The following is a 26,113-nucleotide window of genomic DNA, read 5'->3' as shown; positions in this document are numbered from 1 at the left end:
CCATTAGCAGGTTGATTTGCTTCTACCTCTAATACGTGTCCTGACTATGACCATCTCTGAGCATCTCCACTTCTATCACTCTGATAAAAGCTACCAGCATCTCTCACTTGGATAATGGTGACAGCTTCTAAGTTAGTGTTTTTTAACCCTGATTGTACATTAGAATCACCTGGGAATTGAAAACAACACCACGAAAAACAATGCCTAGGTGCTATTCCATGCAATCAGGTGGGACTTGGTTTTGCAAAATCTTTCCAGGTGATTCAAATGTGCAACCAGGGCTGAGGACCCCTGTCATCCTATCCTCTCCTCCACCCTCATTGTCTACCCTCTACAAAGGAGCTGTTTATCTCCAGCAGCTAGAAAAGAATTTGGCAACAAATAAATATGTTTGGATGCTTTCTTCATTTGCTTCATTTAAGTTATAAAAGATCCTTTTAAAGTCTTCAGAGACAAGACAGTGACCACAATGATGATGAAGATGATTTATGGGTTGCTTACTATGTGCTAGGCACTGAGCTTTTTAATCCTGAAAATAGTCCCCTGAGATGGGCACAAAACACCCATTTTACAGATGAAAACACCGAGATTCAGCAAGGCTAAGTAACTGTTTTGGGGCCTCTAAGGTAATTAAGTGTGAGAACCCAGGTCTGCCTGAGGCCAAGTTCTGACTCCTAAGAACCAAACAAACAAAACACGTAGCCCTTAATAAATACTTATGAAGTAAATAGAATGAATAGCAACTGGTGCATTTTAGAGACTTGTCAAACACTGATATTTAGTTTATGGCTAAGAAAAACAAAAAACTGTCCTTTTTTTATCCCAATATTTTCTGCAGGGTCACTCCTGCATCTTTTCTGCTCCTGTGGAGGACTCAAGTGCTGCCCTGCATTCCTCTTTTTGCCAGTTATTTGTGCAACATGCAGTTTTAGCCTGAAGAATTCCATCTCCTAGCAGCTACCAGGGTTACTTGCAGCCTCAATGATCTTCCTTTGAGGAGAGGGAAAAAAATCCCCTAACTTTGTAATACAGTCCAGCGATGCATGAGAAGCCTTTGTGAAATCATGGGGGGAGAAAAGGAAAATAAAAATGCCGTTCTCCTCTGGAATGTCTCCTAGGACTAGTGAAAAATGCTAATTCTGACAGCAGAAAAATCATTTTAAAATCAAAGCACCTTTGAGTTATATTAGAAATGAGATTAAAATGAGAAGTGGTGAAAGAAAATAATTACATTCTTTCAATCTAGCAGCATCTTATCCCCCTCCAGCTCTGTTCTGGTTTATGATGCCTTAGATATTCTCCCAGGAATGATTTCCCCGTGACTCCCGATAGACATGCTTTGTGTGCAGGTTGCATGAAAAGGTAGAGGGATGCATGGGCTCTCTGGATTCCCCCAGAATAGGCTGATGGGAGGTTGGAACCTTTTTTCTCCCTTGTTTAACAAAACCCCATAGCTCACTGTTTTTATTTTTAATTACTCCAAGATTAATGCGCGAAAGTGTGCTGATGCTATTAGCCTTCAGTATACCGGCTGTATCTGAGTACTCCACGAGATCCAGTTAAAAGTGGGCCACAGCACTTATAAAAGATGGATTTTTCCTTAAGGGCGTGCGCGCGCGTACACACACACACACACACACACACCACACACACCACACACACCGGAGCCCTTCACCCTGCAGTCTGGAACGCCCCTTTCCACCGCGAATGGGGCTCGTGGAGCCTGCAAAGGAGTCGGCCTTTGGTATGCGCTCTGGGAAAAGGGAGAGCCCTCGGGACGCGCTGTCACCAGGGACGCCTCGCTCCTGGCGCGCCGCTCCCACGTCCCCCGGCCTCCCCCGCCCTGAGTGTGGAAGTGGTGCTCATTCAGCCTTAGGGGGGCATTTCTGCATTCTTTTCCAACAAGATGACGGCCCTTCGCGGCGCCCCTTCCTCCGGCGCCTCTGCCAAGGAGCTGGGGGCGGGAGCCGCGCGCCCAGCCCGCGGCCCAGATGGCGGAGCAGCCCCGAGCGGGGACATTTTCTCAGGCTTTCAAAAAGAGCACTTTCTTTCCTGCCTAATATTTAGCTCCTTCAAATGCAAATGGAGAGGTTGCGCTCCAAGGTTAGCATAACAATTATGGGAAAGCTTTAAATCTGATGCGTTTGTTTACATGATGAAAGGCGGGCAGGATCCGAAAGCTCCAAGGCCCCGGCTTTTCAGCAACTATTTTCTAACTAGTCAACTGCGAGTCAATTTTAGATCACAAAGAAAACCAATTTATATCACGGTGTAGGCTAATTTTGGAGGGAGTTCCACATTATTATCAATTTTTTTTTTCTTAAATGACCGCTGCTGGAGGAGTGATTTTTCCTTTTCCTTGGCGTCCTGAAGTTTGGTGTAAGCTAATTGGTGTTAGTGATGGCAAGGAGGTCTTCATTACTGAGAACAATGCGAAGCGGGGGATGGGGCGAACGCAGGTAAAGAGTTTTACGGAGAGTTGGTAGGGTTTTAGCATAAAATGCATGAAAGCATCTTAGTTTGCCTGTCAAAGTTTATATTTTTTATTCGGCTTAGCTATTTTGGTATTTCAAAAAGGGTTGTGTGGTTTTAAATACTGCTGATGGGTATCAGACCTAGACTTCAGAGGAATGGCATTATCCCACTATGAAACCATTAATTTCTAGGCATCAACAGTGAGAACTGGGCAAAGCACATGAGATGTCTAAGATCTGCCAGGAAAAGGACCATGAAGGACCTGCCTGTGGTCAAGAAAGACATCTCAGGTCTTTTTTCCCCACTTCCTCTTTCCCTCTCTCCCTCCCTCCCTTCCTCCCTTCCACTTCCGGTCCAGGAGACTTTTTCCAAACTTTCTTCCCGGGGGGCCATCCTCTCACCTGTCATACACAGAAAAGTGAATTCTTGTTATCGGAAAGGGGCCCAATCCAGATCCCAAAGAAGGCTCTTGGATCTCACACAAGAAAGTATTCCAGTCAAGTTTATTAAGAAAGCAAGTTTATTGAAAGCAAATCTGTTAAGAAAGCAAAGGAATAAAGAATGGCAACTCCACAGACAGAGCAGCAGCTTGGGCTGCTCCACGGATAATACTTAAGTTATTTCTTGGTTATATGTTAAACAAGGGGTGTATTCTTCATAAGTCTTCTGGGAAAGGGGTGGACAATTCCCGGAACTGAGGTTTCCTCCCCCTTTTAGACCATATAGGGTAGCTTCCTGATGTTGCCATGGCATCTGTAAACTGTCATGATGCTGTTGGGTGTGTCTTTTAGCATGCTAATGCATTATAATTAGCATATAATGAGCAGTGAGGACAACCAGAGGTCACTTTCTTAGCCATCTTGGCTTTGGTGGGATTTGGTAGCTTCTTTTACCGCATGCTGTTTTATCAGCAAGGTCTTTATGACCTGTATCTTGTGCCGACCTCCCATCTCATCTTGTGAGTAATACCACCTGGGAATACAGCCCAGTGGGATCTCAGTCTTTTTTTACCCAACCCCTATTCAAGATGGAGTTGCTTTGGTTCAAATACCTCTGACACTCTTATTGAAATTCTGTGAGATCTCAGCCTATTAGCGTCCTTATCACTGGGAGACCCAGGAGGGGAATGAAGACCCTTGGGAGCTTCTTGTCTATTGTCTTCATTGGCAATGTATTGGAAAATAGTTTATAAAACACCACTATTTACAATGCTGACTACTCTGAAAGTTTATAAGTGCACAGTATTTAACAATGTTTTCCCATTTGAGAGAGTATTTATGACCAACAGAAATATGCCATTTTCAATGTTAATATTCAGCTATAAAACCGTTTTTTTTTTCTTGCAGTATTTGTACAGTTGAGCCGAAATGCCTGTTCTAACAAAGAGAGCCTGGGTAAGTGTGCATGCTCCATTGCCTGACAGGTATAAAGCAGTCGTTTTCAACTTCAATGTGCAGCAGAATCACTTGAAGAACTTCTAGCCTAAAAGAATCAAAGAACTATATAATTTCGAGAGAACACAAGATGCCAAAATTTTCCTAGTGTAGATGGCTCAATCAGTGTTGATTGAACTATCCACACTAGAAATTAAGTGAAATTGAGGGACTATTCTTAAATGTAAATATTTTTCTAATATAGGTTTTTAGAGATTGCTGACTTGACGTATTTAGGAACTCAAAGCAAATAGAGTCTTCTGGAGTAATAGATAAGCATTAGAAAACACTAGGTCTACCTGGCCGAATGAATGGATTCACAAAGGGGGGTGGTATATAAATGAAATATATTTAACTGATCTTGAACTACATCGAGCTCCACTGCACTGAAGATTCCCCTTGGCTCTCTTAGTAATCATGCCCCTGTTATCAGTTACTCTATGCTTTGGTCTCTTCTGGAGTGTTCCTTTTCTCTGAAACCCTTGACAAGCTCCTCTGATTAATGATTAAGGCAACTCTTCAAACCCAACTCCTCAAATAAGCCTTCAGGACAGAGAGGTTGATATTTTCTTTTTCTTTCTTTTTTTGCTTTTTTGAGACGGAGTCTTGCTCTGTCACCCAGGCTGGAGTGCAGTGGCGCGATCTCAGCTCACTGCAAGCTCCACCTTCCGGGTTCATGCTATTCTGCTGCCTCAGCCTCCCGAGTAGCTGGGACTACAGGTGCCCGCCACCACGCCCAGCTAATTTTTTGTATTTTTTTTAGTAGAGACAGGGTTTCACTGTGTTAGCCAGGATGGTCTTGATCTCCCGACCTCAGGATCTGCCCGCCTCGGCCTTCCAAAGTACTGGGATTACAGGCGTGAGCCACCGCACCCAGCCTGAGAGGTTGATATTTTCATGTGAGACCCTAACCATCCTGAAGTGAAATCTTACAACTCCTTTTCATTCATCTAACCATTTAATATAATAAAACATACTAATCTTCTGCTTCTGCTTAGTGTCTATATGAGTATGCTGATTTTTCCCATTTTGTGTTAAATTGTATATCCTGAAAGGGCTAGATATTTTCATTCCGACTTTTCATAATGCCTAGTATAGAGCCACACAGAAATAGATACATGAAAACAATAATTTTGATGATGATGCTTCATGAAGTAGCTTGGCATTAAGTTACTGTCTGTTTACATGCTACTAAGCTAAATGGATGAAATGTATCTTCTGTATAAAGCCTACTTTACGGCCGGCCCAGTAGCTCATGCCTGTAATCCCAGCACTTTGGGAGGCCCAGGCAGGCGGATCACCTGAGGTCAGGAGTTCAAGACCAGCCTGACCAACATGGAGAAACCCCGTCTATACTAAAAATACAAACAATTAGCCAGGCATTGTGGTGCATGCCTGTAATCCAGGCTACTCAGGAGGCTGAGGCAGGAGAGTCGCTTGAACCTGGGAAGCGGAGGTTGTGGTGAGCCTAGATCGCGCCATTGCACTCCAGCCTGGGCAACAAGAGCAAAACTCTGTCTCAAAAACAAAACCAAAAAAACCCAAAGCAACAACAAAAACAAAACAAAACAAACAAAAAACCTAGCGACTTGGCCATGGACACGTCAGGCTAGTCAAGAGGCAAGTAGTAAAATTGTAGGAGATGTTTCACTCAAGTCATATTTTTATGTGCACTAAGGAAATATACAGCATGAGAAGTCATATGTAAATCATTGTAAAATAAACAAACACCTATAATTTATCTTTCATTTAATGGGCATCATAACATGCTGGAGAATAGTGATCTAGCAGACAAGGGATCCTCACCAATGACTGCCTTTGTGATTTTTGTGTTGAACATGAGAGGCAATGCTGTTGAAATATACAGTGTTCAGTAAGTCATTTGTTTCACCCTTTTCTCATTGACAGCAAGAGGAGTAGACAATCCTTCCAGTTCTTTCTGAATTATATGTATTGCATCTGCTTCGGTTTACTTAAACCACATTGTACATACACATGCAGTAGGGTCAGCATTGGTTTAAACAGGCAACTCTATTATGATAATATTGTCAACACCCATTAAAATTATTATGATCTCCTCTCTATGTGTTACCGTCTCCTTGGATTTGTGGGAAACGCTCTGTTGATTGTTTTTCAGTGTAAAGGAGTCATTTTCTTTGAGCAACTGCTGTTTCTACCTGAACATTTGAGTCATTGAGGAGACATTTAATTTAGGGACGGAGCAGATCTTCTTTACCCTTGCCGTTATCCTGTGTCACAGCTGACTGCTTTAGTGCCAATAAAATGCTAAGGGCTCTGGTTTTACTGGGCAAAGCACTGAGTGTCAAAGTCATTCCCATTAAATATTAACATCATTTACTAAGAATATAATTAGAAATAAAATAAACTAGCATATAAAATTTGTATCTTAATCATCCTCTGCTCTTGTTCAGGTATTGAAAAATTGTTTTCTTGTTCCTAAAGGTAGAGCTAGGAGTGAGGGTTTTAAGGGCATTAAACTACCACTGCAGAGAGACGGTGATAGTATTTTTTTGACAGGTATTTTCAAAGACCTGAGGTTTTTAGAGGTCAAATTACGAGGATGTCAAGAAATGTGTGTGTGAGTATGTGTGTGTATTTTGAGGTGAGGGAGGAAATGGAAGTGGGAAATTAGATGGAAGAAACGGGAAAGTGATAGAATAAATAAGGATCTTGGGTATTTTCTAGTTCTGAAATAAAACCATGGATTGAATTCAATAGGTCAATTTTATGTAAATACAGTGTAGAGGGCAGATATCCAGAAATAACAGATTTTTATTCTCCAGAGGAAAAGGGAGAATTAACAAGAGCAGAAACTTCTGGAACAGGGTATTCCATATCCTTACTGATAAGAACAGTAAGGCTTGAATTTATTTATTTTGTATAACTGTTTTGTTTACCAGTTCTACTGCTGGTGGACATTTGGGTTGTTTCCATTTATTTTGCTATTATAAAAAATGCTGCTACAATCATTATTATACTTGCTTCTTGGCACACAGGTGCCACATCATCCCTAGGGCATCTTGCCTTTGTGATGCATTATTAATTTCTATTCTGTCTAGTCTATAATTTTTATTAACAAAATAGTAACCCCTAAACTGATTTCATGTGTTTGCACAGTAGAATTAAATTGGCCCGTACTTCCTCAGCTTTGCACGATAATGGCAAAATTATTTTCTAAAAAGAAAACACTCCTACCACAGTGTATACGAGTTCCAGTTACTCTATATTCTTCCTAACACATTATGTTGTCAGAATTTTAAATTTTGTCAACCTGAGGGTGGTAAAATTTTACCTCATTTTGGTTTTTATTTTCCTCGCCTTGATTATTAATGAGGTTGATCATTTTTCATGTTTATTGGTCATTCATGTTTTGGCGTTTCCATATAGTTTGCTCCCCTTCTACTGAGCTATTTTTTTACTGATTATTAGGGATAATCTCACACTGATCCTCAGATGATGATATACATTACAAATAATCTTTATTACTCTGTGGCTGGGATTTTCATTCTTCTTAAGATATCTTTTGATAAACTGAGGTTCTTAGCTTTCAATGACATCAACCACTTTTTTATGATTTTACTTTTTTTTTGGTCTTATTTAAGATATCCTTCTATCAAAAAGACATCACATTCTTTTTTAAAAAGTGTTAAGCCCTCAATCAGTCTGAAACTGTTTTTTTGCCTATGATGTGAGGAAGAGGTCCAATTGCACTTGTTCTAAAGGGGTAACTGGTCATCCATGTTTTATGAAGCATTATTTATTAAGTGGCCCCTGCTTTCCTGTTGGTGTATGATGTTACTTCTATCATATGTTAGATTTGCATGTATACCTGGGTCTATCTCATGGCCCTCAGTTGTGTTCTGTTAGTGTATTTCACTATATATGTCCTAATTCTACACCATCTTAATTAAGAATGGCTTGTTTGTGTTCACATCGGGGAGACGATGAACTCTTACTTGACTCTTCTTCATGAGCGTCTTGACTATTCTTGATCCTTTGCTCTTTCATGTACATTTTAGAATCAGCTTCATAGATTCCATATAAAGTCCTTTCTGAGTTTTGGTTGAAACTGCCATGAATCTGCAGTTCAATTGGAGGAGTTGACATATTCTTTGATATCACAATGTTGGATTTTCTAATCCATGAATATGATAAATATCTCCATTTATTTATACCTTCTTTAAACAAAAGTTGGTAATTTTCTCTTTAAAGGTCTCACATGGGTTTTGTTCTGGATACATAATATTTTGATGGCATTAGAAATGTGATATTTTAAATCCATTAAATGCTCTATGTATTGCTCTTCTATGGTAATGCGATTGACTTTTATGTATCAACCGTATCTAGCAACTTTATTGTATTGTCTTACTAAATTTGATAGTTTATCTATAGATTGACGGATTATTTTTTGAAGAGCATCTTGTAAGAAAAATAATATCATGTAAGAAAAATAATAATTTTATTATTTCCTTTCCTTATGACTTTAACTTTTCTTTTCTTTTTCTTTTTTTCTGCTTCCCTCCTTCCCTGCCTCTCTTTTCTTCCTTATTTCTTTCTTTTCTTCTTCCCTTCTGCTGCTTCCTGTTTGTCTCCTACATCCACCCTATCTTTTTTTTTTTTTTTTTTTTTTTTTTGGTATTAGGACCTTCAGAATAGAGTTAATATAAAAGTGGTAATAGCATATGTCTTTCCAAGATTTTAAAAGGCGTTCTTTGGGCCGGGCGCGGTGGCTCACGCCTGTAATCCCAGCACTTCGGGAGGCCGAGGCGGGCGGATCACCGGAGGTCAGGAGTTCGAGACCAACCTGGCCAACATGGCGAAACCCCGTCTCTACTAAAAATACAAAAATTAGCCGGGCATGGTGGCGACTGCCTGTAATCCCACCTACTTGGGAGGCTGAGGCAGGAGAATCGCTTGAACCCGGAAGGCAGAGGTTGCAGTGAACCGAGATTGCGCCACTGCACTCCAGTCTGGGCAGCGAGCAAGACTCCTTCTCAAAAAACAACCAAAAAAAAGGAGTTCTTTTAATGTTTTACCATTAAGTATGATGTTTGTTGTAAAGTACGTATGTATGTGTAACTATATGAAGATAAGTTTTGACGAAAAGCTTAGACTGTTTTTTTTTTTTTTTTGAGACAGAATCTTGCTCTGTTGCCCAGGCTGGAGTGCAGTGGCACGATCTTGGCTCACTGAAACTTCCGCCTCCCGGGTTCAAGCGATTCTTGCCTCAGCCTCTCAAGTAGCTGGGGTTACAGGCACCTGCCACCACGCTGGCTCATATTTGTATTATTAGTAGAGACAGGGTTTCACCATGTTGGCCAGGCTGGTCTCAAACTCAAGTTTAGGCTGTTTAAAACTCAAGAATGAACATTGATTTTAATCAACGCTTTTTTCCCTATCTCTAATCATATTTTTCCTATAATTTTTAATATGGTAAATTATATTAATAAATTTTCTGAAGTTGAAGGAAATTTACATTTTTCAAGAAATTAAAATTGGAATTTTAAATTTTGTATTGTAGCAGCAAAAAAAGCACACAATAAAATTTACCATCTTAACCATTTCTAAGTGTACTGTCAGTAGTGTTAAATATGTCCACTTTGTTGTGCAACCCATCTCCAGAACTTTTTCATCTTGCAAAACTGAAGTTCTGTACCTATTAAACAACTCCCCATTTTTCCTGTTCCTCCAGTCCCTGGCAACCACCATTCTACTTTCTTCTGTTTCTTCCTAAAATTAAAATGGGACTATCATATGACCTGGCAATCCCACTGCAGGATATATTCCAAAGGAAATAAAATCAGTACGTTGTAGAGATATTTGCACTCCCATGTTCACTGCAGCATTATTCACAATAGCCAAGAGATGGAATCGATCTAAGGGTCCTTCAATGGGAGAATAAAGAAAATGTGGTATATACACGCAATAGGACACTATTCAGCCTTACAAAAAAACCCCAAATTCTATCATTTGCGACAACATGGGTGAAACTGGAGGATGTTATGTTATGTGAAATAAGCTAGGCAAAGAAAGGCAAAATATCATGCGATCTCGCTTATATGTGGAATCTAAAAAAGTTAAACTCACAGAATTCGACAGCAGAATGCGGGTTGTCAGGGGCTGGGTGGGCTGGATAAATGTTAGTCAAAGGGTGTCAAGTTTCAGTTAAACAGGAGGAATAAGTTCAAAAGATCTATCGTGAAACATGGTGACTATAGTTAATAACAATGCATTCTCGAAAACTGTATTCTTGAAAATTGCTGACAGTATAGTTTAAGTGTTCTCACCACACACAAAAAAATAAGTATATGAGGTAATGCGTTTGTTAATTAGCTTGATTTAATCATTCCATAATGTATACAGATTTCAAAGCATAATGTTGTAGACGATAAATATATGCAATTTTTAGTTGTCAAAAAACAAAAGAGTTGTCAAAAAAAAAACAGAAAAGAAAAAATAAAAAGAATGAGATACAGTTGTAATACTCTACCCCATCTAATTCTACTAAAGGCTGAAGAGACCAACATCTACCCAAAAGACCAGTAGTCCCCTAGGTTCCTCCTATGCCCAATCCATCCCAAAGGCCTTAGATGTATTAAAAGTTGCCTCTAACTTTACTTGTGTCTGCATTTGTGGAGGGGAAGTGAGGGGAGAATCATGCTTGTTACTTAATCTACCCCAATGCAGAGGTCATGTTGCTTTTAATGCCCATGTAACTATAACTAGTACTACCAGTAACATTTCACAAGGTACTTTCTCCATAAATTACCTACATTTGAGCTGAAATGTACTTGTGAGTTACTTAATACCATCCCTGTTTATATATAAAAGTTTAGAACTAAACCAACATCACACAGCTGCCTAATAAAATCAGGCTTCAAACCTTAAAAAGATTTTTTCTTTAATAGTTTTAAAACTATTCATGTGGTCTATTTCTTCTTGAGTCCATCTTGCAAGCTAAGTAAAATATATTTTTAAAGAATTTATCTATAACTTTATTGGTAGAATAAACTTGATAATATTCTTTTACTATTTTTTTAATTGTTGGAGCACCTGTAGTTATATACCCATTTCATTACAATATTGTTTATTTGTATGATGTCTCTATTAATCAAACTTGGCAGAGGTTTGTGAATTTAATAGTCTTTTTTAAAGGGCCAACTTTGCATTTTTGATCCCCTATTGTATGTTTTAATTCTTTTTTATTTTCCACTTACTTTATTTGGGGCCATTCTATTTTTTTAATTTCTAAGTTTTTGCCTTAGTTCAGTATTTTTCAGTCTTTTGTTACTCATGATGTAGGCATTGAATACATTAATTTTTTCTCTAAATATTTTATTACCAACATCACTGAGTTACTTACAAGTATATTTTTATTTTTCAAGTGTATGAGCATTTAATACGTTTTCTGTGACTATCAATTTTTGTAATTATTATATTTTCATAAAAGAACATTTTATAATTTGCAAATGATCTACATGTGGTTTAAGAAAATCTGTATTTTCCAATTATTAGAAATAATTTAATATAGTTTATAATATTGAGGATACAAATCGTGTTCTGTGTTCCTATTTATTTCTTTTTCTTTTCTTTTTTCTTTTTATTTATTTATTTATTTATTTATTTATTTATTTATTTATTTATTTATTTTGAGACAGAGTCTTGCTCTGTCACCCAGACTGGAGTACAGTGGCATGATCTCAGTTCTCTACAACCTCTTCCTCCTGGGTTAAAGCAATTCTCATGCCTCAGCCTCCCAAGTAGCTGGGACCACAGGTGCATGCCACCATGCCTGGCTAATTTTTGTATTTTCAGTAGAGACAGGGTTTCACCATGTTGGCCAGACTGGTCTCAAACTCCTGGCCTCAAGTGATCCTCCCACCTTGGCCTCCCAAAGTGCTGGGACTAGAGGCATGAGCCACCGTGCCTGGCTATCTTTGCTTATTTCTTAATGAGAAAGGTGTTTTAAAATCTTACTATGAAGACAGATTTGTAAGTTTACCTTTGTAGTTCTCTCAAATGTCATCGAATTTCATGAATTTCATGAAATTCAATTTTCATATTGAAATTATATTTTGAGCATATACAAACTTAAATTATCATATCTTTCTGGTGAATTTAACCTTTTACACTATTGTGTTCTCTTTATCTCTAGAATTATTTTTTGTTATAAATTATATCATTTCTGACATTAGTTTTATATTTTATGTTGTCTAATGTAAACTGAATCAGTATATCTGAATTTTAATATATCTGAATATATGTTATATGTGATATATATTTTAATATATCTGAATATACATATATTCAGATATACTAGAATTAAAATACATGTATTAAAATACATATATTCAGATACATCAAATATATTTGATATCTGAATTTTTAAAAATCTAGCCTGAAACACCTTGACTTTTAACATGTGTAGTCCATTTAAGTTTACTGTGATTAGTCATACATTTGGATTTATTTCAAATGTGTTACTGTAAACCCTCAATTCTATTTTTACTCTAGTATTTGTTTTACTAGAATTTACTCTGAATTTTTAATTTTATAATCTTAAACTGATTCTTCACTTGTCCAACAATGTAGTGACTTTAGAATAGTTGAATTCCCATTACTTTTCTGCTTTCTTATTTGACAAACATGGCTCACTGTAGCCTCGACCTCCTGGCCTGAAGCGATCCTCCCACCTCAGCAGGCCGCCTGGGTAGCTGGGACTACAGGTGTGCACCACCACACTTGGCTAAAGATATTGTTTTATATATTCAGGGTTGTTTATTAAAGATTAACCCATGTTCGCTAGTTTCTTTTCTTGAGTTTCTCACCATTCTTTCTTGTCTCTTAGGCTTTACTTTTTTCCTCATTTTTATTTTTACTAAGTTAAATCACATATGCATGTCTTTATTTAGCCTCTGTTAATAGTACAGACTCAAAGTCTTGTTTGTTGCCTTTATTGTGCCCATATTCCTACACCGTAATTTTACTGTCTATAAAATTGACATTTTTCAGTAGCACTTTTTGATATAATTTTGCTCTTTTCTGGCTTCTGTTATTACTGTTGAAAAGTCAGCTGCCTAATTATTTTTTTAAAAATTTGTTTTTAACCTCTGACTTCTTTTAAGGTCTTTTTTTTTTTGTCTTTGTTGCTCTGCAGGTTTTTCAGTGTGTCCAGAGATAGATTTCTCTTTATTTATTCTACTTAGGGTATATTGGGAATCTGAAAACTTGCATTTTTTCTTAATTCTAAAACAAACCTTAGCAAATTTCTTTGAATATTCTCTCCCCCATTCTTCTGTTGTTTCTTTTATGCATGTCAGTTGATGAATATTAGATAACCTCTATTTATGGCCCACTTTTTTTTTTTTAACCCTTCCTTTCATATATTTTTTCCCTTTATCCTTCTGGACTTCATATTGTATAATTTCCCCAGATCTACTTTCCAGTGCATTGATTTTGTCTTCAGCTTTGTCTTTCCAGATATTTAACTAGTTTATTAAAGTTTTGATTTCAATTATTATATATTTCATTTCTATATAATCTATGTGGTTATATTTCAAATATACCTCATTTAGTCTCCCCTTCTTCTGAAAGAATTTAAATGCCCTCTTATTTAAATATATTCAATATAATTAATTTACTTTTTATTATTTATCTGATTATTCCAGTATCTGTAGGTTTGTGGACCTGATTTGTTATTTGTTATCCCTCCCAGCTCGAGCTAATAACAAATACACTGTTTTCTTTTTAGCTGTGAGAATTTAACTCTTGATTGTAGGATTCTTCTAGGCCTGAGTTGAAAGTGTTTCCTTTAAATTGAGATTCACCTTTGGTTTTACTCAGTTCTAGGAACCACTACCAATGAAGGACCATTTAAAAATAATTATCAGCTTAGAGTTTTAGGGTTAAATAGTATGAATTGTAGTCCCAATGCTACGTGATTGAAATCTTAATGGAGACTTTCCCCCTCTATCCCAAGTCAAGGAAGAGATAGGCAAAGTTCTATATCTATATCACATATACCGTATGTGTGTATGTGAGTGTGTTTCCTTAATTCACTGTACTTGTTCACAGGGGATGACTGTAGGCTTGGTCTTCTGACCTCTGTGAAAAAACAGACCATTAAAACTGAAGTTACCTGACATCATGGTTTGGCAGAAGGTCCTAAGGCCACTACTAATTCCAATGCTTGGTTAATTCTAGACTCAAGATTTGTGGATGTTTTCAGCCTTTGAGAATATCCACCACACGCACGCACACACACACACACACACACACACACACACACACACACACACACACAGTTCAGTTATATATTTAAATATTTAAAATATGTTAGTTCTATACCTGAAATATTTTCTTACTATATTTTGTTCTACCATACTCTCACACAAAAGTTTTTTTTTTTTAAGAAAATAATTACACAGTAAAAAGCTAATACTAAGGCTTATATTTGGTTATGTTATATGGGTTAGAAAAAATAATGACCTTTCAGGTATTGGTTTATATAGTCACAGTTATAAAAACAAAAACATTTTCTAATAATATGAAGATCATTTTTTAAGCACATTACTATTGTTTTCTTTTAGGAGTATAAGAAAGTGCGACGTTTGTTTTCAAGTACTATATTAAAGAGACAACCCTTAAGAATGTCAAATGAACCTTTAAAAAAATTAAAGTTTTTCCAATTTGCTGACCACAGGGAGGACAATGCATTTAGCACTCTTACTTGACTAGAGAAAGCCAAGTCTATGTTCTAATTCCAAGAATCAAATTTTTATCTTGAGTGTTTTTTGACCTCACTTCACTTACAATGGCTTGGGTTATATTTAATGTGTGGAACAGAGAGAAGGGATGAGAATGACTTTACCTGGTAAAGTTGAATGTCTTGTTTCTTTAAAATTGACATTATTTATTATGAAGACGGGGTATCATTGCACTTGTTTGTAAGGATTTCTGAATGTTTGTGTTTATTTATTCATTGTGGGAAAGAAACATTTCTTTAAAAAGAAAGCACTTTGACAATAAAAGAAAAGAAATCAGCTTTCATCCTGGGGAAATGGTGTGTATATCTGATTTCCTTTTAAGCAATTTCAGATTACTGGATATATTTATAATGGGTGGCGATTTTTAATCATTGAGGATAATAACCTCATGTTTTTTATTAGTTATTTGGCTTTAATAGGCCATTCAAGTAATGCTTTAGCTAATAGTTTTTTGTTTTTAGAGGGAAGGAAACAACATTTTGTTATTATTCAAGAAAACCATATTGCTTCTTAATGATCTGTTATCACTGAGTTTCTTGTGTTATCTTATTCTGCATAGTGTCTGCCATTTGGTATTCAGAAGATTAATTATTATTTTTATAGAATTAATCATAAAGTTCTAGTTCAGATATATAGCAATCATTTGATGCTTTGGTTCTTATAGTCTTCTATTTAGAATGACCACAGTTTTAGCCTGTGCTGCTTTAATAGAAAGCATGCCATTTTGGCTACAAGACAAAATATCTATATTAATTATTTGAAAAGGAAAAATGCAAAATTGTAGTGAATTACTTTATAGCTTGAATTTAGTGGCTTGTTTTTTCTCATGGTTATAGCTTTAGCATTGGAAATCTCCTTGTCCATCTTTGAGGGGGTAGGCCAGGGTTTGGGATGGGCAGGATTGAGGATCATTATTTTTGGTCGGGGTTGGAACCTTGCCAATGTGTATCTGGGGAGTCACTGAGTCTCAGTTGCTTTGAATAAAGTGTTAACTTAGATTCCACTTTCACTTCATTTGGTAACAATACATATTATCCCAGTGAAATTTTGATAATTTGCAGGGCTGCTAAAATACACAGGTTTTTATCTGGAGTTTTGATTGCTTCTTTTGTGAATTGTTCCATAGAGCAATGTTAATAGAGCACATGGTAATACTTTTCTTCAAATAAAAAAGTAGACCAAAAATATTGTGGCTTTAAAAAAACTAACCTTTGACCAATTTGGTTCTTTGGTTCTTTCATATTTGAAAAAGTACAAATGTTTGGACACAATGGCAATATGTGGAACAAAGTTATCATCAACCAGAACATAGTGGAATGTTGTTAGTGACCTCTCAGAAATAAAGTCTTACATATTGTGAAAAAACGCACAATGAGCTTAGCTAAAAGTAGCCCTTGTGAAAAGAAACAGGGTGCAAAGACAAAGTCATTGTCATATTTCTTTATTACCATGGGTGGGAAGGCGGCAAGGAGGGGGTAAAAGGAGCAGCCTGGGCATGCCACACCATAAACTTGATACACTCACTAATGTTAATAATCTTTAAAAATGTCACAAATATAAGGATTCAGTCTTTTGTTACTTGATTTTTTTTCAAGTTTCTTCTTCTTTATTTATTTATTTCTTTCTTATTTTTTTTTTTTTTTTTGAGACATAGTCTCACTCTGTTGTCCAGGCTGGAGTGCGGTGGCACGATCTCGGCTCACTGCAAGCTCCGCCTCCCGGGTTCACGCCATTCTCCTGCCTCAGCCTCCCGAGTAGCTGGGACACAGGCGCCTGCCACCACGCCCGGCTAATTTTTTGTATTTTTAGTAGAGACGGGGTTTCACCGTCTTAGCCAGGATGGTTTCCATCGCCTGACCTCGTGATCCGCCAGCCTTGGACTCCCAAGGTGCTGGGATTACAGGTGTCAGCCACCGTGCCCGGCCTATTTCAATTGTTTTTAACATTAACTAGTCTTCAGAGCCACCAGGGGGTGGTGTGATGGGTCCCCCACCAGGGTACTTAAGGGTGTACGTCCGCTGCTTGGGTCTTGAAGGCTGGGTCATGAGCCAAGGTCATGGTACCCAGCTCAGGAGCAGGTGTCCCTGAGAACCCAAACATCCCGGGGCATAGCTGGGAACATACCAAGGAAAACAGGGAAAACGGTCTCATCACACATGCACACACAGAGTAGACAAAGAATCAGAAAATGAACTTAAAGTTGCTTAGAGATGGGAGGCTGTGCAACTCTTTTTTTTTTCTTTTTTTTTTTAGGCAGAGTCTCCTCCCGTCTGCCAGGCTGGAGTGCAGTGGTGTGATCTTGGCTCACGGCAATCTTCACCTCCCAGGTTGAAGCAATTCTGCCGCCTCAGCCTCTCGAGTAACTAGGATTACAGGCGTGTGCCACCATGCCCAGCGAATTTTGTGTTTTTAGTAGAGGCGGGGTTTCACCATGTTGGCCAGGCTGGTCTCAAACTCCTGACCTCAGGTGATTCACCCACCTTGGCCTCCCAATGTGCTGGGATTACAGGCATGAGCCACTGTGCCCGGCCACAGTGCAGCTCTCTAGGGGTATCCTGTTGCCACCGGGCAGTGCCCTATACATAAGACCTAATGAACTTATCTACTCACCAAGGAGTATATGAGTTATTACAGTCTCAAGTTTTCTCATTCTTATTTTTTATGTTATTTTATTTTTTCTTTTTTCTGAGACGGAGTCTCGCTCTGTCGCCCAGGCTGGAGTGCAGTGGTACGATCGTCACTGAAAGCTTCGCCTCCTGGGTTCACGCCATTCTCCTGCCTCAGCCTCCCGAGTAGCTGGGACTACAGGCGCCCGCCACCACGCCTGGCTAATTGTTTCTATTTTTTAGTAGAGACGGGTTTTCAGCGTGTTAGCCAGGATGGTCTCCATCTCCTGACCTCGTGATCCGCCCGCCTTGGCCTCCCAAAGTGCTGGGATTACAGGCGTGAGCCACCATGCCTGGCCCCAAGTTTTCTCATTCTTAAAAATACATATGATATTCCAATACCACTGAATCAGAATTTTTAGGGCATCTGCATTTTTAAAAGTTTCTTCAGATAAATACGATAATTGTGACCCACTGGTCCATCGTCTATTAAATACCTCCTAAAATCTCTTCCTTTTGTTTGTAAATGAGTTCATGTCAGAAAAGCGATCAATTCAAGATATTTTATCTCCCAGTTAACTATTGATCTAACCTACGCATTGCAGGATTTTGCCACAGATGAGATATGCAACAGTAAATAATCTCCAAAACAAATTAAATTTTGATTCATTCTGCTGTCTAAAAAGACATAGGTAAGGAAAGACATAGTCCTGATTTTAAAAGCCAGTGAATCAAACACTTTGCTAAGGGTTATGGAGGCATCTATTGACTGTGTCCTTTCTATGCTTTCCCATACAAATTTATATTTCCTGTCAATTTTCTAAATAGAAAAAAAAAGAGTTGTTTAGTAAACATCCTTGGGGTGTTCATGTAGATCCCTGTTTAGCAGAAAACTTGTGAAGAAAATGCCCATTTTGTATAAGGCTCTGTGTGTAGGAACTCAGTCATGACAGAAATACATTCTTGGAAAAATATAAACCCATATTCAAATGATTTTCAATTTTCTTTTTTTAGTGTATTCAGCTGGAACTTGTCAGCATTTCAAGGGAAAGAAGTCACTCACTAATTAATGCTGGAGGTGGTGAGTGAATGTGTGTGTGTGAGTGTACGTGCATGTGTAGGAGGATACAGAAATTAAGGGAGAGTAGGTTTTTACTTTATTTAATTCCCATACTACTTTTCTCAGATTTATATTTCTTTGTGATTAATTTTTCTCAGACACAGTAATAAGATCTGAGTTTTTTCTCCAATCCCATGTTTATTTATTTGATTTAGAGACAACACAGCAAGTCCTGCTTTGTTCTTCTGTCATCTTAGTTGTAGGTCTATTGGGTCCTTGATCAATTTAGTCTTTTTTATACTGGATTTTCTCCAGATATTATAAATTGTAGCAGGTCATTTGGAATTAATATAGTTTATCACCTCAGTAGGTTCTAATTAAGTTTCTTTAATAGTGCACAGGAAGTGTTTATGACCTTTAGAATGGGTCAATGATTACAGGTTTTAAGAGCTTCAGAAAGTCCAAGGAGACCTTCCCTTCAAACTATTCTGCTTAGAAAGGGAAGGGTCACCAGCCGGACCAGCAACAAAATTCCAAACAAAACAAAACAAACATACAAGAAAAAAACCCTCCGTGTTATTGGGAAGGTAAAGCAACAAGAACCCTCATGCATTGCTTGTGAGATGGAAACGCAGGAAAATTTTTGCTTGTGTCTAGTAAAGCTAAACATACATATACCCTATGAGTCAGTAATTTCACTCTTCTATATATGTTCACCATAAATTCCTGCTGATGTATATCAGAAGGTATCTAACATTTCTCTTTTCTTTTTTTTTTTTTTTTCCTTTTCTTTTGAGGTGGAGTCTTGCTCTGTCACCCAGGCTGGAGTGCAGTGGTGTGATCTCAGCTCACTGCAACCTCTGCCTCCAGAGTTCAAGCAAATCTCCTGCCTCAGCCTCCCGAGTAGCTGGGACTACAGGCATGTACCACCATGCCAGGCTAATTTTTGTATTTTTTGTAGAGACTGGGTTTCACCGTGTTGTCCAGGCTGGCTTTGACCTCCTGACTGCAAGTAATCTGCCCACCTCGGCCTCCCAAAGTGTTGGGATTACAGGTGTCAGCTACCATGCCCAGCCTTAAGATTTTCGTTGCAATGGACCAAAATATATGTGTGTATGCATATGTGTATATATTAAAATGAGCCAAAATGCCCATCAACAATCAAATACATGAGTTAATTATGACATACTCATGCTTTGGAGTAGTATGCAACTATAAAAATGAATAAATTACAAATACACAAGAAATGTGGATCCACCTTAAGGGCATAATATTGAACAAAAAAAAGGCCAGACATGATATATCCTATGCAAATGGAATCACATCAATGAAACAGACATAATGTAATCATATTTTAGGCATGTATAATTATATATAAAATCTTTTTTTTTCTTTTGAGACTGAATCTTGCTCTGTTGCCCAGGTTGGAGTGCAGTGGCGCGATCTCGGCTCACTGCTAGCTCCGCCTTCCCGGATTCATGCCATTCTCCTGTCTCAGCCTCCTGAGTAGCTGGCACTACAGGCGCCCGCCACCACGCCCGGCTAATTTTTTTGTATTTTTAGTAGAGACGCGGTTTCACCGTGTTAGCCAGAATGGTCTCCATCTCCTGACCTCGTGATCTGCCCGCCTCAGCCTCCCAAAGTGCTGGGATTACAGGCGTGAGCCACGGCGCCCGGCGAATTATATATAAAATCTTAAAGAAAGCCAGGAAGCAAATAGATATTTCAGGGATACTGGTTACAGCTGCAGGAAGGGAGGCATTTATATCGAAGAAGTGGCAACTCTGGGACTCTCTTATAGTATGTCTTGCCATGAGAGCCAGTTACGTTGCTGTGCATGTCAGTAGTTCATTAAGGTGTACATTTGTTTTAGGCACTTCTCCTTATGTATTACATTTGATAATTACAAATAAAGTACCTGAACTATGTTTAAAAAGAAAGTGAAGACACAATCACATGTGTTGATAAAGGAAGTTTCAGGGTTTCACCTAAACTTACAAAAGCAAGGACACACTCTGCTAATTGAACTTTGCTCTTCACTCCTCCTGGTGCGCCTTGTTATTAGGGCACATGCGGCGAGCTGTGACATGCTGAGGAGCCCCCCTGCAATGGTTTCAGGGGGATGAAATAAGGTTGGAGAGGAAGCCTTACATCGGAATCTCATTACTTGGGTGAGGTTAAGTCAGACACTTCATGTTACTATAGCATAGTTGTGTGTGTGTTCATATGTTAATTCTATTCTAGTATAATGAGGGAAGTGCTGGAATTCAGCACCAGCCAAGTACCTAATGTGCCCTTCAACCCCTGACCATAATGAATATAAAATGCTGGTTGTAATAGATAGATCGAAATGAAAAACCCCTTCATCTTGGCATGTGAGAGATTTGCAATCACATTTGGATTCTCGAAGTGCTGTTTGATTGGAGATTAACATGTGGGTGGATTGACCTTTCTTGCAAGAGCCGTTGTTTTTACACTAGATGTGTGAAAAACAAATTTCAAATAGCTGCCCTATTGTACTTCTTTTGTGATTCATATTATCACCCTTTTAGATTTCTCAGCAATAATGGTGCTTATTAAACTCACCGGGGCTTTTTTTTTCCCCTTAACTCTACTTAAACACTTTTTTTTTTTTTTGTCTTCCATAGGGGTGGAATTTTCTACCAACAGAAAAGTTTCTTCACATTCTTATACTGTCAACATATGGTTTCTTGATTGGCTTGTGGTTTAGTCCCAAAATGTCTGCTTTAGAAATTAAGGGAAGCCCTGGGATATTTTGTATAGACATTTTTCACCAATTCCTAGGGAGGAAAACATCATATATTATTTTTATCAGCTTTAAAATTTATTGTTTACACATTTTCTTTCTTTCTTTTCTTTGAGGCAGAGGCTCACTCTGTTGCCCAGGCTGGAATGCAGTGGTGCGATCCCGGCTCACTGTAGCCTCCACCTGCCGGTTAAGCGATTCTCTTGCCTCAGCCTCCCGAGTAGCTGGGATCACAGGCCACACCCAGCTAATTTTTGTCTTTTTAGTAGACTTGGTTTCACCATGTTGGCCAGGCTGGTCTCGAACCCCAGGCCTTAAGTGATACACCCATCTTGGCCTCCAAAAGTGCTGGGATTACCGGAGTGATCCACTGTGCCAGGCCCATATTTTCTACATATAGATCTTTCTTTTGTCTTAGTTTTTTTCCCTTCATAAGTGTTTCCTACATGTTACCTTGTAAACCAAGATGTCAATTTTTCTTGTTACAGCTATCAAATTGCAACAAAGTAGATTTAGGTTCTTGTCAAATTCTAAAATTTTTTTAATTAAAAAAATTTTAAAGATGATCAAAATTGACCTACACTTTTAAATCTCTGAGCAGAAAAATTATCTGAAACTATATATTTTGTACTCCCAGTGTGGATCAATTTATTTTAAGTTTTTTTGAGTTAAGATTGGGGTGTGGTTTGGGGAAGCAAATAATAGTTCTCAAAATTGAGGGCAAGTAATCATACCACTATTGATATATCTGATATTCCTCCATATTTTATGTAGGCTGAGATGTAAATTATTTTCCATTATGTATGCTTTGTTTGGTTATAGATACAATCTTTATTTTTAAATTATTATTATTATTTTTTTTGAGATGGAGTCTTGCTCTGTCACCCAGGCTGGAGTGCAGTGGTACAATCTTCGCTTGCTGCAGCCTTTGCCTCCTGAGTTCAAGCAATTCTCCTGCCTCAGCCTCCCAAGTAACTGGGACCACAGTGAGTGCCACCACACCTGGCTAATTTTTGTATTTTTAGTAGAGACAGTGTTTTACCATGTTGGCCAGGCTGGTCTCGAACTTCTGACCTCAAGTGATCCATCCACCTCGGCCTCCCAAAGTGCTGGGATTACAGGGGTGAGCCACAGTGCCTGGCCTTGGTTATAGATACAATCTTTATACTTGTAGCTGGTTTGAACTTATTTTAAATATATGGAAGCTATTAAATAGTTCCTACTCAATGGAGTAATGAATGCCAGCACAAAAATCAAATACACACGAGGAATATTTACCCAATCAAATCAACTAATAAAGAGTAATGTATCCCCTCTAGAAAGTTTAGACATTTTGATGTTAAATGGTATCTTGTTCTGTTTCATAGTAACATCTTCTTTTGAAGAATGGGATGGGGCAAAAGGGAATGTAAAAAGGCATTAAAATATTTAAATTTTAATTCCGGGGTCTAAGTTTCTTAAGTAGCATCTGTAAAGGAAGCCTTTCTGTTTTAATGTTTCCCCTGTATTATTCACGTCATTTTAAGGGCACACTACAAAATATGTTATTTCAATAGCTACATATTGAGTTTGTTCAAGAAGAATAGCTTTGAAAATCAACTTGTTTTTTCTTATTTTCTTTAAGGCTGACTTATAAAAGCAATATTCCCCTAGTTGGTTTCCCTCCTTTTCATAAGCTACCCAGGAAGAGATTTTGTGAGTCATGTTGCATTAAAAAATGGCCCTTGTTCCTTAAGTGTCATATGGACTAGAGCAGATACTGACTTTAAGTGGTCTTAGGAGCAGACTGATGGGACATTTGTACATTGAAAAGCTATCTCTGGGGATTTGTAGAAACTCTTATTCAGAAAATAGAAGTATGCACGTTCTTCAGGGTCACTGGGGAGTCTAAGCAAAATGCCATCCAACCAGTAGTGGCTGCCAAGAGTTATCCACACTTTTGCCATCCAGTAGAATATGAAACAAAGCTAGAGTAAGCAACTTCCTGTGGCCCTTCTGCTGCTCTCACAAAGTGGCTTTCTTAGATGATAGCCTTTGTCATGGGTAAACCTTACTTACTGTGGAGAGGAGACAAGTGATCTGCAAGTAGCATCAGGCTGAAATTCATCCTGGTTCCATCAAGATTTTTCAAAGTCAGAAGTTAAAATGCGGATGGACCTACTTGAAACTTTCTTAGCTGAAATATGGAGGATAAAATGTGGATGACACAAGCAGGCAAGATCTGGGAGGATTCTCATGCATCTCAACATCAATGGAACCACATTTGAAAACTGTATGAAAACCCAAGTACTAGACTGAGTTACTCACAAACAATGGGACAAGTAAAGTTTTACAGGGGTTAGGGAGAGTGGTGAGTTATAGGAATGTAGGTAGTGTAGGGAGAAGAGAAATAGACTCAGAAGAGCATCTATTAACCCTGCTAACATAAACTTTGCTGATAATGAGCTTAAAGATACTCGAGATGATGTCTTCCCTGCCATGATTCAGTCTGGCTTCTCTAGGCAGTGCACATACATTGGTGTAGGTGACAAGGAGTGTTACACGAGAATACACAGCCACTTTGTAGTGCTGGCCAGCCAGATGAAAATGAGCTCTTGGTAATGCAGTATTGCTGTTGGGAATATCCCTGTTTCTGTCCTTGTGTGTGTATCTACATATAGTTAGATATCAACATAGACACATACACACAAATACACACACACTCACAAAAGACTTGGTGGCAGTACACGGAGATTTTCATGATGCTTAAGAAAAGTGGGCAGAACACACATACAATTTCCTTTTCCTGGGGTGCATATATGTCAGTGGCAGGGTGCCTGAGGTGCTAGGCCCGCTCTGCCCCTGTGGGTGAACTTGGGTGGTCTGTCTGAGGTGAAGGGCTTAGGTTGTGGGCTGGTGACCTATCTCAGCCTGTGCAGCTGACTAACAAGCAATTGTCTTCTAATCAAGTATTGAACTGCATCCAGGTATGTGGAAGGCTAGTCTACTTCCCCTCCAGGATTCAAGGCTCAAACAAGTTTTCTTTGCTTTCTATGATGCATAAAAAGATTAAAAAAGAAATTCTGAAAGCTTGCTGGCACCTTCATCTGGAAGGAAGTACAGTAGGTCCTTAGAAAGATACTCACCTCTCTGTGCCCTCTTTGAGGGGTGTGAGCCCTGAGTCTGCAGGGGAGCAATGTGGTAAACGAAGGAGGAATTTTGGCAGTGAGAGTGCCAGTGACTGGAGGGAGTATATATGTCTTGGTCCCTCTGCCAGCAATTCCAGAACTTCCTTCCTCTAGTTCTGTGGCTGCAAAAATGAAAGCCAGAATAATGGGGCAGGAGGTGGATGTGTGGCTAAGGGATGGGACACTATTCATCTCCTTGCTTTGAGTATTAGCAGAAGAAAGTTGGGCACAACCACTGGGACTCCCTGGATGCTGGTTTTCATTAGAGCTACAGAAGATGTTTTACTTTGCGTCCTCTTTTAACTTGCAATCTGGCATATTCTAGCTCTGGATGTGTAAAATAACCTGGGGTAAATCAGTCTTAAACAAAAATCTCCAAATGAATGACTTGTGTTGGGGGCTTGCTGTTCTCTTTTATTTATTTTAATTTTTCAAATGCTTGTTACTCTGTCTGGTGCCACCCCAGTTTTTAGGATGACTAATGATTTCATGCAGCCAGGGATCCCTCCTCAGAGAGGTTGAAAACATCAGATTAAAAACAACCACAGCTATTTATAGGATGTGAAGATAGCTGAGTTTCTTGATAAAATCCAGAAGCATTTGCATTTTAAAAATGGAGACCTCATTGCTGAGAAATCCAGAGGAACAGACCTTTAAAGACAGATTGTTGGGTATTTTTATGTCTGGGCAAGGGAGATATTTTGGGGCAAGGAAAGCTTCTTAAATTATACCATTCTGGAATGCTGCCTTTATCTACTTGTAAGGTTAGTCCTAGTCATGGATGGGATGTATCCAGATGAATGGCATTGTTCGCTAGCAAAATGAGGCCATCAAAAGTGCCTGTGATTTTCCCACGGTCAGATGAAAGTTACTCTTAATCATTTAATTTTGCTTCTCATTTTATCAGCAGCCTCTAGAATGCTTTCCAGGGTTATTAAAATGATGATTAATTAAAACACAGGTAAGAGTTAATGAAATTTGAAAGGTGCTTGGGCATCATTGAGGCAGATAGTTCTAGGTACGGAGATTCTGAATGTAAGTCATCATCATTCCATCATCATCTTGATCACCACCATCATCATTGATAATAAACGTTGGCATTTAAATGGTACCTCTTTCCAGAGATTTCAGCATCTGACAGAAAATTTCCTTGTTCTCACAACATCCTGTTAATGACAGAAGGTGGTTGTGGTTTAAAAAATCGTGATGATTATCACCCACTAGGTCCTGGCTGTCTAGTCATGCTGGTGCGTGTTCTCTCTCCTTGACTTTGCTGTCCTCCTAGAGCTGTGTAGCAACAGTTCAGTGAATGGGCAGAACCTTGTCACCCTGAGTCTGTGAAGAGCAGAGCTCTCTGTCCTCGTCAGTTGCCATTCACACTCATCTTGGGGGAACATTACACCTAATTCGTCTCAACTCATGCTGTTCATCTGTTGCCTCATTCCTTTTTCTCAGGAATTTGTCTTTTTCCCTTTCTTTCTCCCATCTTTCCTAGCATTCTACTGCCTCCCCTATCTCCATTCTCTATTCTCTTTCTATTTTCATTGGCCAGTTCATGTCTGTATTGTTCCTTAGTTTTCCCTGTCTTGGAAGCTTATACAAGATAAACTAGAGATGTAGAGATACGTGTGGGGAAACAGGTCTCTTTGACTTTCTTTTCTTTTCTTTTTTTCTTTTTTGAGACGGAGTCTCACTCTGTTGCCCAGGCTGCAGTGCAGTGGCGCGATCTTGGGCTCACTGCAACCTCTGCCTCCTGGGTTCAAGGAATTCTCCTGCCTCAGCCTCCTGAGTAGCTGGGATCACCGCCACGTTCCACCA

At 38.6% G+C, this 26,113-nt stretch overlaps 1 long non-coding RNA gene across 1 annotated transcript in view; it reads left to right on the top strand.

The window, feature by feature from the left end:
* Positions 1–26,113, top strand: part of LOC134810172 (uncharacterized) — a 498,390-nt gene that overhangs the window by 105,270 nt on the left and 367,007 nt on the right. Inside the window, exon 9 of the long non-coding RNA XR_010157579.1 lies at positions 3,822–3,869. This is a non-coding gene — a long non-coding RNA (uncharacterized LOC134810172). The remainder of the gene's footprint in view (positions 1–3,821; positions 3,870–26,113) is intronic.

This window comes from Pan troglodytes, chromosome 5 (genome assembly GCF_028858775.2).
Source record: "Pan troglodytes isolate AG18354 chromosome 5, NHGRI_mPanTro3-v2.0_pri, whole genome shotgun sequence".
Lineage (NCBI taxonomy): Eukaryota > Metazoa > Chordata > Mammalia > Primates > Hominidae > Pan > Pan troglodytes.
Note: the sequence above shows the minus strand (reverse complement) of the source record. Positions and strands in the feature narration are given on the sequence as shown.